The sequence below is a fragment of the Mus musculus genome, chromosome 2 (genome assembly GCF_000001635.26).
Source record: "Mus musculus strain C57BL/6J chromosome 2, GRCm38.p6 C57BL/6J".
Classification (NCBI taxonomy): Eukaryota; Metazoa; Chordata; class Mammalia; order Rodentia; family Muridae; genus Mus; species Mus musculus.
The window spans coordinates 54,989,637-55,010,563 of record NC_000068.7 but is presented as its reverse complement, the minus strand read 5'-3'; the positions used below and the strand labels follow the sequence as shown (position 1 = coordinate 55,010,563).

At 37.3% G+C, this 20,927-nt stretch overlaps 1 protein-coding gene and 1 pseudogene across 8 annotated transcripts in view; both read right to left on the bottom strand.

The window, feature by feature from the left end:
• Galnt13 (polypeptide N-acetylgalactosaminyltransferase 13) overlaps window positions 1-20,927 on the bottom strand; it is a 682,099-nt gene that overhangs the window by 107,746 nt on the left and 553,426 nt on the right. The window lies entirely within an intron of this gene.
• Window positions 6,439-6,579, bottom strand: Gm25489 (annotated as a pseudogene).

Sequence of the window (20,927 nt, the reverse complement as noted above, 5' to 3'; positions counted from 1 at the left end):
CAGAGTAGTAAGACAGCTAAAAAGTGCATGGAAAAAAGAAAGCAGAATACCAAGGAAAAAGCAACAACACATAGCTCCAGCCATGGCTGTATATACGAATGGGATCTACAGTCAAGAGACTTATCTAGAAAGTAAGGCAGTTTTCAATAGTTTTCTTAGGACAATCCTGTAGTCCTTATAAGTCTCAGATCTTGTCGACAACAAATGAAGCAAAATAGTTATTCTCTATCATGATGGATTATCAGTTAGAGGGTTTGTATACTCTCCATACTCTCTGAAGACTGTGCTTGGGCAGTATTTTGTGATGGAGCCTCCATTTTAACAAGCAACTATACTTGGGGACAGATTAGGTGGAACCATGCAACGTCACAAAATGTTGGGATAACTTCTGTTCGTTCAATTTTACATTCTCAGCAGGCAGATTTGGGGAGGGAGGCTAGCTTGGCAAAATTCCCTGCACAAAGCTACACTCCTATAAGGTATATATGAGTTGATAGTCCATTCATATTCAAACCACAACCATGCTACCATTCCCATATCCACAGGACATGGGTCCAATATTACTTCCTGGTTTTCTTTTTCTCCTCAAACTGTGTGTTTTATATTCCTCTTTGCCTTGCTTCTCCTTCTCTTTGTATATTTATAAAAAAGCAATCAATAATAACCACATGAACAATCTATCCTAGGTATCTTGGCATTTCCTTTGCCAATGGTAGGTATTAGTCCAAGACTCTTCAAGTTAGCCCCTGGCAGACTTTTAGGACCAAGACGCAAAACAGGCACATTCTTTGCCAAACTATCAAAAAAACATCTATAGGCTTGCTGATAATATACTTTCCCAGTAATATCTTTGATTTTTGTTTCTAAGAGATCACAGTGCTTACAGCACTACTGTCTTCAAATTCCTGTTAGGATAGTTCATTGAGCCTCACATAAAGCATTCAACCATTTTAGTGTTCCAAGTTTGCAATGTCTTCAATATTCTTCCAAACAACAGCCTGGCCAGGACTATCACAGTAGTATCTGAGCCCCTGGTACCAACTTCTGGCTGTTACATTGTGGTTAAAATACACCATGACCAAGACAACTCTTGTAACATAAAACATTTAATTTGGAAATTGATTACAACCATAAGGGGTTATTTCATGATCTTCAGGACAGGAAGCATACTGGCATGTCAATGGAGCAGTAACTGATATCACTTCATTCCGATCTTCATGTAGCAACCGAAAACAGAGAGACAAGGTCCAGGCTTGAAGTTTTGAAACCTCAAAGCACATCCTCAGAGAAGTGCTTCTTCCAACAAGGCCACATCTACTTCAACAAGACCACAGTACTAAACCATACCAAACAGATTCACTCACTGGGGAACAATTATTCAAACATATGAGCCTATGAGAGCCATTCTCATTCAAGCTACTATCCACATTTTGGTTTAAAGTAAACAAACTGGAGAGTTTCAGGAACTTGGGGGTGCATGATGAATCCACAAACTGCATAGGTAAGTGTGGCCAGCACAGACTCCAGAAACAGAGATGAGAGTAACTAATATGTATACATCTCTGTCAGGCAATTAGTGCTTGCCTAGTGCAGGTTCAGTATCATTCTGAGTGGTATTAAAGACACAGTGACTCAATTTTGGCAATTAGACAGCCTTAGCTTTCAGAAAAGGCTGCTCTAATACTTCCTTGTTTCATCTGTCTTCCCTTCTTAGTTTTATTATTCTTCAGGTAGTATTTTTACTTTAAAAGCCATTATGCTAATTGCTATTTTTCATTTTACACATATCTCATTTTTCCTTACCCACTTTTCTTTTGTATTTAAAAGGTACATTTATTCAACAGCAATAATATATTTTAGAATTAAAAGACAGGATAGGAAAAAAACCAAGTTTTTTTGATGTTTTTAAATAATGGCATGTCACCTTTTGAGATTCAGGGATAAATGAGTAAATATCTCTGGGAATCTTGGTAATTTTAAATTCATTATTATTTTACATATTTTTAATAATCTTCATACTGCATGATATGGAAAGCTATAATTCATGTTAAAAGAATAAAACTCAGTGTTTTATTCTTTAGTTTAGTAGTTAGCCATAGAAATTATGGGTATGTACATATTCAAAATGTGGGGGTAGGGGTAGGGAAGAAGAGGGAGAGGGAGGGGAAGACAGAAAGAGAGAGAGATCAAATTTGATAGAATAAATAAAATATGTGTAAATACCCGAGGACAAAAAAGACAGACATGAAAGACATGTTCTGTGACATCTTTAAAATACTGAAAATTGGAAGACATCACAATGTAGAAAGATCATGTGGCCAGATGAAGAAAATCTATAGTTTTAATGCAATCTGCATGAATAGTCTAGCAACTCTTTACAAAACTCAAAGTAATCCTAACTTTCATATAGAAGCTAAAAGTCCCTTGTTAACAAAACACAATGATAAGCAAAAGAATAATTTTGGAGGTATACCAATAGTTACTTATACAAAAAAACTGGTTTTCAAACATAAAGTTCTCCAAAGAAACTAGGAAAAAATAACTTTTTAAATTTGCTGGAATTAAAGGTGTATGTCACCACTGCCCAGCTGAGAAAAATAAGTTTTTAAATTTGGACTGATTTATAATATTCTTAGATCCAACACAGTTCTAAGGGGTATTTACTTCCTGCTCTTTCTCATACTCATCATTCTTGGTATAATGTGCTGGAAACAAGACTTTGTCTCTTGAATACTTAAATTATGTTCCACAATAATCAGATATGATGATATTTTGACAGTGTAACTTTGAATTATATGTTAATCCTTTATAAAGTTTGATTAAATATGTTCTGGAAAACAAGGAATTTGTGCTATAATAATTCCTAAAATAGGGTTAATTGAATATTAATTTCTACTTTAACTCTGTGAGATAGAACAAGAAATTATAAATTATAAATTATAATTGTGACTTACAAATCATTTCTTTCCTTCAAGGTAATCTTAATTGCCTAGAAATAGTTCTTAAGACATAATTTGAATTCCACAAGGAGACATTATCACGTCTCTGTTCAAAATCATGTATTTTTCATTGCATTCCATTCAATATATAACCATGCAATTTTTAGCTTATGTAATTTTCAGCTCAAAAATGATAGGTTTTACTCACTCCATATATCAAAAAGAATTATTTAGAGGTAGTTGATTGAGACCTGCTCACCCCCAATCTGCTGCCTTGTTAGTTTCTTCTGATGGTTTTACAGGGATTGAAACATTTATGCCAACCACTGAGCAGAGCTTGCCTGTGCTGCCTTTGTAGAGGGGAAAAAGCACTAGGGTGATATTTTCAGATGAATAAAGACGTTGACTAAAAAACACAATTGCATAAACATGTGGAAGGTACCGGCTAGGGAGTCAATTCAACAGTTCTGGTTAACTAAAATCTTTATCTATTATATATCTACTTCTAAAATGCTTCAAATAAAAACTCTCCCTAGATAAAGAATTGGCCTATATTTAGATTTCAGACTACAGAAACAACCATTTCATTTCTTCACAGTGCTCTTTGCTTTATTTCTTTAAAATTTTGAGTATGGTTTAATTTTCTTTCATTACTATAATAGGTCAGAGTATGCAATAATGGGTCAGAGTATGCAGACGGGTGATTGGAACACATTGCCTTTTTAAAAGGAGAGGTCTTGCACTTAGCTGATGGGTTGAGAGAGACAACAATAGCTGATACAATACTCACTGGGTCTTTCACGGAAATCCATAGAATAAATGAACAAAATGTTTATCCTTCAAAAATATAACACGTATGACATACATAATTCAGAGTACCATTCCAAAAGGTTGGAGTCAAGCCAAAGCTTGGGAGCATCGAAGCCCTAATAGAATGACAGCAATATCTACAGAGGCATGGTATAAACAGGGGTGCATGATGGGAAATGTACACATTTGGCTTAACAAGCTGATTTTTAATCAGCGTGAGGTAATACAGCAGTATCCAAACTTAAAAAATGAAAATGTGTTTCTAAAAATTTCAGCAAAACCCAGAGTCCTAACACTGAGTGAAATAAAACACACTTTCAATAACACAAGATAAAAGTTAAAATAGTAGAGAACAATGAAACTTTAAAAGTTGAATAAGGCCTATGGTCTGTCAAAAATGAATTGATGTATTTACCTGTGAATTAAGTCTGAATTTGTGAAAACATGACTCATAAATTCAACAGTATAAAGGGATTTAAAGGTTGATTTTAATTACTGGAATGAGTGGTCTATCCACCAGAGAGTGGAATAACAGGAAGGCACAGATTTTCTTTGCTAGTACTAACATTAGTTGGCTACTTGTAGACAATATTTTGAAGAAAATTTATTCATTGCTAAATGTAGCAGTCAGCTTTTGCCATAAAGAATAGATACAACCATTGAAGTCTAAAACTGCCTAAGTATTTCAGCACAAATCTTTATGGCATTAACAGGGCTGAATTGAGCAGAACTTCTTACTACGCTTTTCTTTGTTTTATCAAATCCCCTCTGGCATTCAGAAAAAGCTTTTAGGCTGAGGATGCTGGCCAGCGTAGAATGGGATAAATGAAGACTTCTTCACCTTTCGATATGCTGAATTTGCTCACATGGAGTGAAAGCGAGAGGGAGAGAGGATGTGGTTGATGACTGAGAGAGTAAAGGAAAAAGAAAGGAGAGGGAGAAAGTAGGAAAGGTAGAGAGAAGGAGAGGAAATGTGGAGAGAATGCAAGCTATTCAAGTGGACGATCAGACTTATCATCATGCTATAAAATCATATTATAAGTCTTCTCAAATTGTAAGTGCAAATCTAAACTCAGCTCATGATGAAAGAGTAAACAACTGATGATGATGGTAGTAGTGGGGGTGATGATGATCATCATGATTACCATGATCACGATGACAGTGATGATGATGATGATAATTAAAACATATATTTGAAAAGAAACTTTCAATGTCCTTTTGATCCTTATGTCTGTATCTCTCTAAACATAATATTGTACCATGTTTCCAGTCACCCATTTGACTATATATCTTAATTAACAACAAAAATCTTACTGTCCCTTTCTGATGTAGTTCTCTAGTTCTCATGATGTTCATGTGCCTGGGCTGGGTAACAGTGCCACCTCTAACCTATAACTGAGAACGAATTAAATTGAGTGTGGCGGTAAAGCATCAGTTAAGAGTTGGGTAAAAGTAGTTTTTCAAGGAAATTATGGGTTAAGAACAGTTATAAAGTGGCTAAACTTTAGATTTTCACCACAGCAGACTTAAAATTTATGTATGAGATGTCATTTCCCAAGATTGCGATACACAGTGTGGAAAAAATTAAAGTTCTACACATTCAAGTATGATACAATGGCTTATTTGCTACATTCCAAATTTAAAAAAAAACAGTGGATATTCTAGCTTGCTAATCAGAGAAAAAATAAAATAGTAGTCGTAGATAACTCGGAGAAGCATTCTGAAATAAAGCTAAGCAGTTTACATTTAGTCTATTGAGTTGGTGCTATTTCAACATCTATGCTTATAAGAGAAATCTAAAGATGTCTTTTCTTTCTAATCTTTAGATGTAGCTTTTATTATAAGGAAATTACAAAGTTTTGTTTTGGTCCAAGACAGTTCAGAGGTTCCTCCTTGTACCCTTGCTGAAGTCACTCCAGGTATATTAGAATCTGAAGTCCTTGATGGAGAGTCCCATGAAAAACTAACAAACCCTATTCTAGGAATCAAAGTTCAGGATGTCCTAGCTAACTTAGCTTTTGTCAAACTGCCTGTTTGTGCAGAACTTCCTCTAGCTAACCTTCATTGTAACTACCTGTTTGTGTAGAATCTCTCCAGCTAATTGCTGATCTTAGCTTCTGTTAAAACTGCTTGCATTAAATTGCTGACTTTGAGAAGCAGACCCATACCTAGATCCCCAGCAGCTGCCCAGGGTGATGTCGGGAAGTCTTTTCTGCCTTCAAAAAGCCTGTTATCTAGACGCTAAGGCCATACCACACTTGGGTATGGTCCCACATAGCTGTTATAAAGACTTTCAACTGACTGCATACTGTGTTTGAATTGTCATCTCCAGTGAGCTCCTCATACCAGATTATACATCTGTTATAGGTTATTTATTAGAGCTTGCATTGGAATCCAAGACAGCTTCATACAAAATATTTTACACAATCTAAACAATGACTCCAAAGAACATTTAAGCTATGAGACAAGTGTTGGAAACCATTCAGCCCCATTTCAGAAAGGACAATAATTGAGCCAAAGTCATATATTTATCCAACATCAAAATTGGAAATAGTATGATTCGGTTACATAGACATGAAAGTTCAAAGACATGTAGAGTTTATAAATGATTTACAACACAAGGGCAACTCTATGCGGTGCCAAGAAATGCTGCATTTAATACAGTGGTTTAAAAAAACATAAGGGAGAAAAAGAGAGAGTACAAACTCAGCCGCCCACTACCATAAATCATGCAGTCACCTTTCCAACATTTGGGGCAGTCACAAGGGCCAGCACATTGCCTTGAGTACCCATCTTAGTGATCATGGTATCTCCATTGCCAGGCACCTTTTCTCTCCTCAAGATCTGTATTAAAGGCATGTCTTTTCCAAACTCAATTGACCTAGATTAAAGGTGTTTCATCCTGCCTCAAACTCTGGATTGGAAGTGGATCTTCCTGCTTTAAATTAAGCAAAAATCTCTCCCAGGTGCGCCCTTCTTTTTTTTTTTTTTTTTTTTTTTTTTTTTTTTTTGGTGGGGGATGATGGTGGTTAGCTAATTCTAAAAGTAGTCAAGTTAACAACCAAGAGGAATTTCCTATATTGTGGAGAAGCATGGCAATCTGGATCAGTGACCCCCTACAGTTTTAATTGTTTCTTAGCCTACTGGCAAAAAAAGCATGGGAATCCCTAAGTGGCCAAGGGAAAGCCTGAGCTGTCAGTTCAGTGGAATGTTTGTTGTGGCTCCAAGGAGAACTATCCCCATAGGAACCAAGACTCTTTGCCCATTTGGAGAGATCTATCGACATACTTGCCCAGATGTCTTTGTCACCAACTTTCCAGTCATGCTCATTTAGTCTCTGACCATCCAGCCAACCCATTGGCTACAGCTAAAGAATCACTGAACAACTGCATATCTGTTCATTTCTCTTTCTGAATAAAATGTATGATTAGATGTATTGCCCAAAGTTCTGCCTACTGTGAAGAACTCTCTACAACAGTGTAGGGCAGGCTTGGCTAAGAAAAGGGTTATTATGCTGCAGTTATCTGCTTCTGGGAGCTATGTGTCACCTGATCATAAGGAACACCTCATGAAGTTACAGGTACATACATGTAACAGAAAGCATTACAATAGGAGAAGGAACAACAGGTATTTGGGCTACTTTCATGTAACTTGTTTGTGCATTCAGGCCCTGATTGAGCCTACTCATGCATATGTCACTTCCATTTGACAATAGATTGCTGCTGTGCACATCCTACTTCATGGTGTGATGGGCCAGAGAACATCCAGCTCATGATGTGTAGCTTAGGAAACACTGTAACTGGGTTGTTCACTGTCAAACATTAAGCTTCCATAAAGGCCCTATATCAGGCCAAGATTTGTCTTTCAAGAAAAAAATAATAATTGTCTGCAGATGATGCTAGAGCCTTGCTTCAAAATCCTATGGTCACTTCTGTAATTTACCTACAGAGGCTTGACAAAGGTTCCAAACAGCATTTCTAGTTGTCACACTAACACCTCAAATACCATTGGGTTTGTTGGATAATATGGTCTAAGTAATAAAGCAGCCTGCATAGCACCCTGGACATAGCTTTCATAGCTTTCTCAAGTTCCATGTTCCACAGAATGTTAGCAGCTTTCTATATATGGACCAGAGTAACAAACCAAGTGAAGAATGTGCTGTTTTCAACATACAAATCGATTCCCTAAATGTTGTGCTATATTCTCTTTGGTTGAAAGAGTGAGGTACAATAGCTTATCCTTCACTTTAGAAGAAATATCTTTTCATGGCCCACACCACTGGACTCCTAAGAATTTCACTGAGAAACGGATCCTAGAATTTTGGTTGGATTTATTTTCGATCCTCTAACGTGCATATATGGGACAATGGGCTATTCAGACAGGCTGGTTGCCAGTCGAGATGAGGTCTGAACCCTGGAGAAACCCGGTGGTGGTAATTCCCACCTACATGGGACAGTAGGCATTCCCTCATATCTCCTGGACTCAAGGCTCCTGTTGATGTTACCACCCCCACAAACCCTCACAGACCCCCACAGGAGAAGCATGGATTTTAGAAATGTAGAAAATGTCCCAAGCTTCTGACCTTCAGGCTAGACGCCTCCCAGTTACCTAGCAACAGTAAGATAACAGCCCACCTTAAGAGGGGCTGTTTGGCCCCACCTCTCTCCTCATGCTCTTTTTGTTCTCTCTTACTCTCTCTCCCTCTTGCTCTCTTTCTCTCTAACCTTTTACTCTAGCCTTTCTTCTCTCTCTCTCCTTTTCCTCTTCTCTCCTCTTGGCCATGGCTGTTCTTTCTATCTCTTTTATCCAAGGCCTGCTGCACTTGGACAATGGGATAGGCTTCCTTCTAATGAGCCATTTCTTTTTTCATTCTTTTTTTAAGGCATTTTTTATTAGATATTTTCTTCATTTACATTTCAAATGCTATCCCCAAAGCCCACTATACCTTACCCCCTGCCCAGCTCCCCAACACACCCACTCCCACTTCCTGGCCCTGGCATTCCCCTGTACTGAGGCATATGATCATCACAATACTAAGGGCCTCTCCTCCCACTGATCCTGAGTGAGGTAACCCAATCACAAAAGAACACACATGATATCCACTCACTGATAAGTGGATATTAGCCCAGGAACTTAGAATGCCCAAGATACAATTTGCAAAACACATGAAACTCAAGAAGGAAGACTAAAGTGTGGATACTTTGCTCCTTCTTAGAATGGAGAACAAAATATCCAAGATACAATTTGCAAAACACATGAAACTCAAGAAGAAGGAAGACTAAAGTGTGGATACCTTGCTCCTTCTTAGAATGGAGAACAAAATACCCATGGAAGGAGTTACAGAGACAAAGTCTGGAGCTGAGATGGAAAGAAAGACCATCCAGAGATTGCCCCACCCTGGGGTCCATCCCATATACAACCATCAAACCCAGACACTATTGCTTATGCCAGAAATATTTTGCTGTCAGTACCCTGATATAGCTCTCTCTTGTGAGGCTATAACAATGTCTGGCAAATACAGATGTGGATGCTCACAGTCATCTATTGGACGACCTGTTTCTAGTCTCCTGATGGAAGGCCTTCCTGTGCTCCAGTCAAGGCCCGGACTAAGGATTCTTGCCTGTGTGGGAACCTTACTCCCTATGCCCTCTCTCCCGTATCCCCAGGGCCAAGAGTTTCGCCCGGGACCCCTGGTTTTGGGGGCTTCCCCTTGTCCACCTCTCCACCGAGTAGGGTCAGTGGCTTAGCTGCCCCTCCAGGGCCGAGTGGAAAGTGTCTAGCAGTCCTAAGGTGTCCACCTGCCCAGAGCATAGGAGGAACTCTGGCAGGATGTGGGCTCTTCCCTCTCCCTTCTCCCCCTACTCCCCTTAGTTGCCCACATGCATAGGTGTTACTCATGAGTCAAAAGTGGTTGCCACCTCCTGCTCATTTGGTCCAATCAGCATAAAGTTGTCAGTATAATTCACAAATGTGATTTTATGTAAGAGACATGATTAAGATCCATTCTAATTAAGTTATGACACACAGCTAGTGAGTTAATATATTCTTTGTTGTTGTTGTTTGTTTGTTTGTTTGTTTGTTTGTTTCAAGACAGAGTTTCTTTCTGTAGCCCTGGCTGTCCTGGAACTCACTCTGTAGACCAGGCTGGCCCTGAACTCAGAAATTCGCCTGCCTCTGCCTCCCAAGTGCTGGGATCAAAGCTGTGCACCACCACTGCCTGGCAAGTTAATATATTCTTAAGGTGAGTATGTAAAGGTATACGACTTGCATTGCTAACTGAAAGTGAATACAGTACTTAAAAAAAAAATAAACTTGTGATACTATATCAATTAGTAGCCCAGGCTGGCTTGAAACCTATTCCATCTGTTTGGACCTTTGAAGTATAAAGAGTATAGACCTGGAGGCTACTTGAACCCTAGGAGTTCTGACACACGCAGGCTCACAGCAGAGTACCCCACTACCCTACTACCACCCCAATACCTGATGTAACTGGAACAGCCTGCCCTGTGGGGCCCAGGAGATATAGGAACTCTCACCCTGCCAGAGATATACCTCCCTCCAGGTTTACACCTGCACCCTACAGCAGATCCTGTGCTCCAGCCCTCACCAACCCACCCACTCCCAGAAACAGCTTGTCCCCCAGGAATTCTGACACACACAGGCTCACAGGTGAGGTCCCAACCCTTTGCTCAATATCTGGCCTAACTGGGACCTCCACTCCCTCAGGGTCCAGGGGATGCAGGACCTTCCATCCTGTGTAAGGCCCACGTTATTCCTTTTCCCATCTATGCCTGGGAGCAGAACCTGTCCTACAGCCTCCCTCCTCACCCCATTCACACCCAGAGACAACTTGATTCCACAGACTTCTGACTCAACCTGGCTCACAGATCAAAACTGTCCAGACACTTTCCTATACCCAGAGACAACCTGACCCAAGGAGGCCCCACATAACCAGGGTCACAGAGAAACAGCTTCCAGTCAGAGACAGCAGGGCAGTTAATATCAGAGATAACTAGAGGATAAGAGGTGAGCACAAGAACATAAGCAACAGAAACCAATGCTACATGCATGGCAACATCAGAACCCAGTTCTCCCACCAGAGTAATCCCAGGATTCTTCAACACAAATGAAATTCCCATCTTATAAAGATGGTAGAGGACTTTAAGAAAGACGTAAATAACTCCCTTAAAGAAATACAGGAGGTCAGCAGTGGTGGCGCACGCCTTTAATCCCAGCACTTGAGAGGCAGAAGCAGGTGAGTTCTGAGTTCAAGTCCAGCCTGGTCTACAGATTGAGTTCCAGGACAGCCAGGACTATACAGAGAAACCCTGCCTTGAAAAACCAAACCAAACCAAACTAATCCAAACAAAACAAAACAAAACAAAACAAAAACAAGTGAATATAGGTAACTGAATCCACACCTATATTCAATTGATCTTTAACAAAGAAGCCAAAACCATCCAGTGGAAAAAAGTATTTTCAACAAATGGTGATGAGGTGATGGTTCAACTGGATGTCTGCATGTAGAAGAATGCAAATTGATCTATTTTTATCTCCTTGTATAAATCCAAGTGGGTACCCTGAATCTAATAGAAGAGAAAGGGTAAAGAGCCTCAAACACATTGATTGGCACAGGGGAAATTTTCCTGAATAGAACACAATGCCTCAGGCTCTAAGATGAGCAATTGAAAAACTGGGACCTTGTTTAATTAAAAAAAAAAAAAAAAAACTTATGTAAGGGAAAGGACACTCGCTATAGCACAAAACAGCAACCCATAGATTGGTGAAAGCTCTTTTATCAACCCTACATCCAATAAAGGGCAAATATCCAAAATATACAAAGAACTCGAGAAGTTAGGCTCCTGAAAACCTAATAAACCTATAAAAATTGAGATACAGAGCTAAAGAATTCTCAACTAAGGAATCTCAGATGGCCTAGAAGCATGTAAAGAAATATCCAAATTCCTTAGTTATCATGGAAATGCAAATCAAAATGACCCTAAGATTCCACCTTACGCCAATAAGAATGGCTAAGATCAAAAACTCAGGTGACAGTAGATGTCACCGTTAATTTTAAATATGGGCATGACATCATAAACACAACCATCTGCTAACATTTTCAGTTGAAGTTAAAAGCTCACAATCATTTCAGACTACTTTTTAAATTTTTCATGAAATATTACCACCTTTTTTTGTAAAACTCATTTTATGCTATGGCATCTCATCTGCACCAAACTTTATTGTCTGATTTTTACAAACATCCAAGTTGTGACTAACAAGGCTGATGGGCAAAATACTGCCTATTGCTAAATATCTGGGGACATGAATAGCTAGATTGTTTTTATGTCAAAGCAACGAGACCGAAATATGAATTGTACATTGACTGTCATTTTCTTTACATTGTAAGCAAGAGCAATAAACAAGAACATAAATGTTAACGATCTTCACTTAACTAGAAGTCATCCAACTGGCACTGCTGCATTTAGAAGAGGATAGAATTAAAGAACTTTAGCATATGCGTGTGGGGATCTCTGCAAACACCTGATCAAGAAGGGTAGCCACTGAAATAGCAAGTGACATAAAAGTATGCAATCACCTTTATCTTTCCTCACATTTTCCCAGAGTTCCACTTTAATTAACTGCCTATTTAGAGATGAAATATGGTCTCTACATAAGTTTATTTTTATCTATACTCATTAAAATACATATCTTTCAGAACACTTTTTGTGGGGTTTTTTTCCCCCTACATCTATGGCCATGCTTTCAGTCCATCCAATAAAACAGATTGCTTTAGATAACATTCTACTGCCTTGAGTTAAAAAAAATAGTTATTCTAACTTATAATTCATTCATTTTGTTTGGGAGCAGAAATCTAATTCACATTGATTCTGAGTAAACCTTTACATACCCATCTGCTGCATTTTAAGATAGGTTTGTACAGATCAATGCATCTCACATTGAATAATCAATGAGGAAAGAAAATCATTATTTACTCTCTAGTAATTATGTTTACATTCAAATAAAATATTATAAAATGCACGAGGCCATCCTGGAGAATGAATTCATGGCCCATGGGTCACAAGTAGATTGCTTTACAATGTACTTCACTTAAGTGAAGCAGAACTGATGTGTGTTTTTCAGGGAATTAAAGAGATGGCTGTCTTATCTTTGTCTCCATTCAGTTTGCAATACTGACATCATTGTCAACAACTGCATGGCCTTTCAATCCTAGGAACTCTGTAATTGGTGAACCGTAGTTCACAGCGAAATGGCTCCAAGAGGCAGTTTTATTCTGGATTGTGATCAGCTCTGGTATTGAGCTGATAGCCTGCTCACTCTCAACTACACTCTCAGTTCATATTTTTCATCCTTAACATGTGAACTTGGAGTACATCCATGGTATCTGTAATGTCTGAACACAATCTGCCATTGTGGACTGTAGTTTAATCATGACACACTGACACTGTGCTAAAAGATCAACTTGAACAGAAGACCTGCCCCTATTCCCATTGTATTTCAACTTTCACAGTGGGTGTCAGTGTGACTATGCTCATCTTTGAAGGAAGACAGAAGAAGTGTTTAAAGAAGAGTGGTAGACATAAAAGTAAATGAGATTCTTTGTTATTTTCATCGTCATACTTTACATTTCAGCAGCTCTTCATGTGTGGGGCAGATCAGCCCGGGTTCCTGCATTTCAGCAAAGAGGAACAGATGGGCTGGAATGAAACTGCCCATCAAAAATCTGTTTGTCCTGTTTTATTACAGTTATTCAGATAAGCAATGTAAATTGAAATAAGAAAGAGCCGTAAACATGTTCTGTTTTTAGTGATTTCAGTAACAGAACAAATTCACAGACCATGAATGGAAGAGAAACATTTTGTTCACTAAAGAATCTTGTGGACTAAAGGAGCTAGAGTTTAAACATGGTAAGTATTTACAAAGTAATGTTACCCATATGAAAATTGGAATTAAGAACAAAAATTGACAAATGTCCCATTCAGAAAATACAGAAACTAAATTTGCAAATACTAATGCAGTTTGAAAAATATCATTGGTGTGTGAATGTGCATATGCATGTACACGTGTGTGTCCACATGTATAGGGATACTCTTGTATAAGTGTTGGGGCACATGGTGGGGCAGAGGACAAATTTGCACATTGATCAGCTGGTACCGTGCATCTTATATTTTGAGACTGTCTTTCACTAACCTCAAGTTTACTAAGCAGGCTAAGCTGGTTTGTCAGTGAGTGAGTCCCAAATTCTGCCTGTTTCTGCTGACCTCATGATGGGAATTCATGACAGTAGGTTTTGTTTTTCATATGTGATCTGAGGACTGAGCTAAGGACATCATGTTATCAACATAATCAGGTTCTAAAAACTTAATTAAAATATAATTTGATTACCTCATTCTTCCCTCATCCCCTTCCTATGCCCCACTCCCAACTTAGTCACATACTCCTGGCACCATTTTTTTAAATCATTATTTTTACACATAAATAAACAAATTACAACTATAGCCTCATGATTCCTTTCAGGTTGTAAGATCCAACTCTCTTCTTTCTAGGTCTTAACACTTGGTATTAGACAACTAATTGAGGGCTCATCCTTGAGGAAGATATTTTTCTTACTTTTCCAGCAGCCATTAGTTACCTATAGTTTTTGTCTAGGGGTGAGCCACATGAGATTTCTCATATCTGATTCTGGAATTGTTCAGGTTTGGTTTAGGAAGTCACAGTATTGAGATTTCACAGTGTAGATGCCCTGTCATAGAGAGAAGGCACAATTACACAGCAGACTTCATGGTCCACTGGTTCTTTATTTAACGACTGGGACATCTTTTCAGCCCTGTATTTAATACTAGAAAAAATAAGCAAGCAAAATGAAAACAGGACCAATAGTGATTTTTGCTCTGCCAGTTGATGTAACTTTCCAACTGTTTGCAGTAAGCAGTAAATTGAAAGAAATTTTAAATTATTGTGAACATAGATATTATTTCAAAATATAAAGCATATAATTTTACAGTAAAGTAGACATGGTGTTATGCATGCTTTAGAATAGCCAATGACCTCTATTTATTGATTGTTATCCAAAGGAAAGAATTACCATGTGGCAAAGAAAAGGTGAAAACAAAAACAAGCAAGAAAGATATTTCCATCCACATGAATAATGACCTGAAATAAGGTGTCTGTCAAAATGATGGCATTTAAAGAAATGATTTACTGTTCATTGAAGAAATAAAAGGCAAGGAAAAGTGTCAAAGGCAACTGAATATTTCCAGGACAATACATTTTCTCTTGGCAGACATCTTTCTTAAATTCATGGTGCACAGATAGAGCATCATGAAATGGCTGTAATGGTTAATGTCATCAACTTGATGAAGTCTGGAATCACCTGGGAGATGGGTTTCAGGACATGCCTGAAGGAGAGATTGATTATCTTGATTAATTTAATCAATACTAGATGACCCATCTTAGTTATGGGTGAGACTATTTCCTGGGTTTGGGGTCCTCGACTGAATAAAGAGGAGCCAGTGACATGAACATAAGCATAATGCATTAATTGTGTACTTTTGACTGTAGAAGTAATCAACTCCTTCACGTCCCCACTGCCTTGATTTTCCTTCTCCTTAGTTGCTTTTGCGTGAGTATTTTTTCACAGTTACAAGGGAAAAATAACACATTTACATATGAGCATAGCAAATTAGAAGAGGGCTTTAAGAAGGCAACTCTTATGTAAACAACATAAAAATATTTTGACAGAGCACTGACCACTCTAAACAAGATATAGTTAAATTTTATCTACATGATTAAATAAAAAATTAATTACTAAATGTAAAGAGCAGAAGCTACTTAACTTCACTATTAATTACTTGGTTAATTTGGTGTATTTTATATTTCTTATTTGAAATACTTAAGCAGCAAGCTCTCCTTCATCCTCCATGAGGCACTCAATGAGAGGTCAATGAGATGCATGTGTTTCTTCCATCATTGCAATTGAATGTTAAAATGTAAGAGGTGTTGGGATTTTAGTGACTTTCCATGATATTCTGTGGTCTAAAATTATTAAATTTCATATGTAAGAATACTTAATAGTCTCTGCTTATCCCACTGAACCTGATAAGTTATAAAAATTTTTTTGTAATGTAACCACACTGAATACATCATCTGCCTATTAATTAATTAGGAGCCACATCATTAATCAAATTATTTGTGTAACTAGCAATTAATGCTTAGTTATATTTGCTATGGTCCAATGACTATTTCATTTAACCTGTTTCACCTTTTCATGTAGGCAGTGCATCACTTCATATAATTCTAAGAGATGTGTGAATATAGTAGAAATAGATATTTTGAGACATATTATACACATATAACTTTCTAATCTATGTTAAAATTGTATTGTGTTTGTGCATGTTTAAGAACAAATATACTGAATGTAGAGTTTGGTAATAATTTAATTTTCAAGCCTCTATTACAGTCTTAGAAAATATTCCATTTGGGTAAAAAGGGGCACATTAGTGTCCAGTCCATCCCATGAAATGATCAGTTATCTCTTGATTCATAGGATATGAAAACTGAGGCTTTGTTACTGATGTAGAGCTGCAGGATCAGAATACTTAGGGGAAGCTAACACAGTGTCAGAGGAAATGTTCCAGGCATATCCTCCTACAAGTGCTCTCCAGTACATGAAAGGTTGTGCTAACCTCCTATCAGTGACTGAACAAAACTAATGGAATCATTTGCTTTCTTTAAATGGGTGTAACACTTTACTCTCAAGACCTAACATGTAGTCACTAGAGGTGACTTGATACTCAAGCCCATACATTGTCCTTTAACAAGAAAATATAATTTAGATGAAGTATGAAGCTTGGAGAAAAGTAATAAAAGATAAACAAAGATTTAAAAAAAAAACAAAGGATTACAATATTCAGTTCTAAAGTGAAGCATCATTTAATAGAGCTGGAAAATATTTTTTCTTCTGCTAGAAAGAGATAAGAGATCACAGACAAGTGAGTTATGGATTTCATGAGTATATGAAGCAACTGATTCAACCTTAAGATTCCCAGAACTACATCACTACCAGGAGCTGTCAAAGCAATGAGAAGATAAATCTTTACCCTACTTATTTACTCAATGCAAAGCTCATTTTCAATGCACTAAGTGAGCTGTAAGGCTTCAAATTAAGTTCAATCAATTCCCAAGTTAATAAAAACAATGATTGCTAAATATTCCTCTTTAAATAGATCTTTAAATATAAAGGAAATCAAAAGTTTTTATTATTCAAAGAAATGTATACTATCTAATCTGCTACAGATATGATAACTATAGATGATAGATGATTATTAATTTTCTCAATAACAGCTAATGCACCTTTGAAAAATATGACATGCATGGGCTTGCAACTCTATAGCTTAAATCTCAGTTAAACTGTCACATGATATAAAATCAACTTAATGAAAGTGAAATAAATATTGATTAGTATATGGCTAGAGAAATGAAAAAAGTTAAAAAGTAATGTTTAACATAAATGAAAATATACTAGATTTACAAAAATAAGCAGAGTGGCCACTTAACAAAAGGTATGCCAGTAATGGGGTATCAAAGGCAGTAATGTAATTCTAGAGATAAAAAGTAAATTCTATGTAAATTTTGAAAAAAAGCTAAAATACTCCTTCATATTCAGTTGCTCTGTACATTTAAGGAAAATTTATTTGTCTTCTATTACTTGATATCTGCATTGATTTCCAGAACTGATTAAAAAGCCTGCACATCATGAAATTAGATTTCTCATAACTAAAATTCAATATCTGCAAATTAAACACTTACATTTTGCACACTCTTAACTGAAAACACAAAGGCTTACACTTGGAGTTAGGAAAATCAGAATAATCAACTGTGATTCATTTTTCAATAGTTTATTTATTTATTTTTTTTAGAGAACTAAAAAACTACATTGTAGATGCTAGCTTTAAGTTTGTTTGACGGATAGAAACAGTTTTGTAGGTAAATATACAAGTAACTTTTGAGAATTAAACTGAGTTTTGGTCAGGTCTGAGAAGCTTATCTCAAAACCAGAAGCAGAATAGTATCAGAGAACGATCCCTAGAATGTGTTTAGCAGCTATGCAGTAGTAATATGAGATGTGTAATAAGACAGATTGAGAAGTTTCAAGCCATGCTCAACTCAAGGGATCCTTAATGAAAACTGAAATAGTCTATCCCCCAAAAGAATAGTCAGCAGGTGAAAATATTGGCAGGGAAAAATAGGAAAGAAACTGAGACTTTTAACACCAACCAAGAAAACTTCAATACACACCTCAGTACAATGGTAGCTAGACAAAGAATGACCTCACAGTCCATTATCAAAAATGATATGCCCCCAGAACATTGTGTCTAATGTTCTAGAACATTATTAAGTGGATTATTTTGCCTTAGTAGTTCATGGAAAAGTACCACTCTGAGCAATCTCTCAAGCTAAAAGCTATCTGTGGATGCTGTGCGAATTATTATGATACTTATAAGTAAACTAGGGTTATCAGTTACACAATCAAGGATAAGAACAGAAGAAAGCTTGCTTTTAACATTTCTACAAACTTTTATCACCATATATGCTTTATACTTTATATAGATACATATGAAACATATGAAACAGACACAAGCATATTAGAGTATATATGTAGAGATACATACATATATACCTACAGTAATATCAACATTTAAAGATATATTTCAATGTAACTCATGATACATATACTTGAAGCATTATACAGTACAACCTGATATATTATTTCTAAAGATACATTTTTAACCAACAAAGGCAAGATAGAACCTATAGAGACCATATCCAATAGATAGGCATGGCCCCCAGTTGAGGGATGAGACCACCCACTCAAAAATATTAATCCACAATTTCTCCTGGAAATGCAGGGATGAAGAGTAGAGCAAAAACTAAAGGAAAGGCCATCAAGAGACTTCCCCACCTAGGGATCCATCACATCTCATGACACCAAATACAGACACTAGTATTGATGCCAAGAAGTGCTTACTGACAGAAGCCCAATATAGCTGTCCTCCTGAGGGGCTCTGTCAGAACTAGACCAATACAGATGCAGGTGTACACAGCCAAACATTAAAATGAGAGTGTGGACACCAATGGGAAGTTAGGGCAAGGACTGTAGGAGCTGAAGGGGTTTGCAACCTCATAGGAAGAACAACAATGTCAACCAACTAGATTCCTCAGAGCTTCCAGGGACTAAACCACCAACCATGGAGTACACAGGGTTACCCACTGCTCCAGATGAATATGTAGCAGAAGACTGCCTTTTCTGGCATCACTGGGAAAGGAGCCCCTTTATCCTTTGGAAGCATGATGACCTAAAATAGGGAAATGCTAGGCCACTGAGGCAGGACTGGGTGGGCAGGTGGGGTAGCACCCTCCTAGAGATGGGGGGTAGGAGGGGATGGGGAGCTTGTGGAGGGGGAACTAGAAAGGGGGATAACAATTGAAGTGTAAATAAATAAAATAACCAATAAAAATGAAAAAGATACATTTTAAAATACCCAGCCACAACCATAATATATTTAGATAAATACATTATATTTATCTAAAGAGAAATAATAATTGGTACTGTCCATAAAAATAATATTCACATTTTTCAATATCAATATCTATAGTAAACAATGAAAAGGGTTTGGGGATTTCTCAAAAGTATGAGCATATCACATATACAGGTCAGTGTTCTAGAATTAAATCTACTTATTGTAAACCTTGAGTCCTGGGCAGGAAGATGGTACCTGCAATGAAGCCTCATGATGTGATCTTGATCCTCAGAAGCAATATAGCAAAAAAAGAGAACCAATCCTATTCTATTGCTAAGGACCAGCCTCAGCTTGGACACTGGTTCTAAGAAAGGGGTGTTCAGTAGAGCCAAAAGAATGACTGAAGTCAAACATGGGTACAAACTGATAGCCTTCTGTTCTTCTCCGGGAAGCTCTCTAGAAATCTCCAGGAAGCTCAGCTCTTGCAAAGTCCAGCCTTTTAGTTACATATCAATTCAATCATCCACTGCAAGTTCACATTTTATTATCCTATTCATCAGCATTTTATGAGATTACACCCTTGATTATTAAAAATAAGACAGCAAGGACATCTTTAAACATATCAATGACCTTCCTATAAACAACTGTGCATTAGGGCAGATTGGATGTTCAAGCCCCCAACCACAGCCCATGCCCAGAGACAACTTGACACCCAGAAATTCAGATATAGCCAGGCTCACAGATCAGGCTCCCATACCCCCTCCCATACCCAGAGACATCCTGACTTGAGGAGGTCCATCTTAAGGCTTACAGGAGGGACAGGCTCCAGTCAGAGTTAGCAAAGCCAGTTAACACCAAAGATAACCAGATGGTGAGAGGCAAGTACAAGAACATACAAATCAGAAGCCAATGACATTTGGCATTATCAGAATCCAATGTTCCCACAGCAGCAATACTTGGATACCGTAACTAACCTGTAAAGCAAGATTATGACATAAAATACCATCTTATGAAGATGATAGAGGACCTTAAGGAGGGCATAAATAATTCCCTTAAAATATACAGGAGAATACAGGTAAGCAGGTAGAAACCCTTAAATAAGAACCGCATGGGTCATGTTAAAAAATACAGAAAAAGGCAATCTAAAGATTCAATGCAATCCCCATCGGAATTCCAACTGAGTTCTTCATAGAGATAGAAATAACACTTCTAAACTTCATCTGGAATAAAAAGAAAAAAAGGCCAGGAGTTTGAAAATAATTCTGAATAATAATAATAATAATAATAATAATAATAATAATAAAAACTTCTAGTGGAATCACCATCTTTGATGTCAAGCTGTACTACAGAGCAATAGTGATTAAAAACCACAAGGTATTAGTACAGACACGTAGATCATGCAATAGAATTAAAGACATAGAAATAAACCCGCATATCTATGGTCACTTGCTTTTTGACAAAGAAGTCAAAACCATACAGTAGAAAAAGTAAGCATTTTCAACAAATGGTGCTGGTCTAATAGGAGGTATACATGTAGAAGAATGCAAATTATTTCATTTTTTTATCTCCTTGTACAAAGCTCAGTCTAAGTGGATTAAGGACCACCACATAACACCATATACGATAAATCTAATAGAAG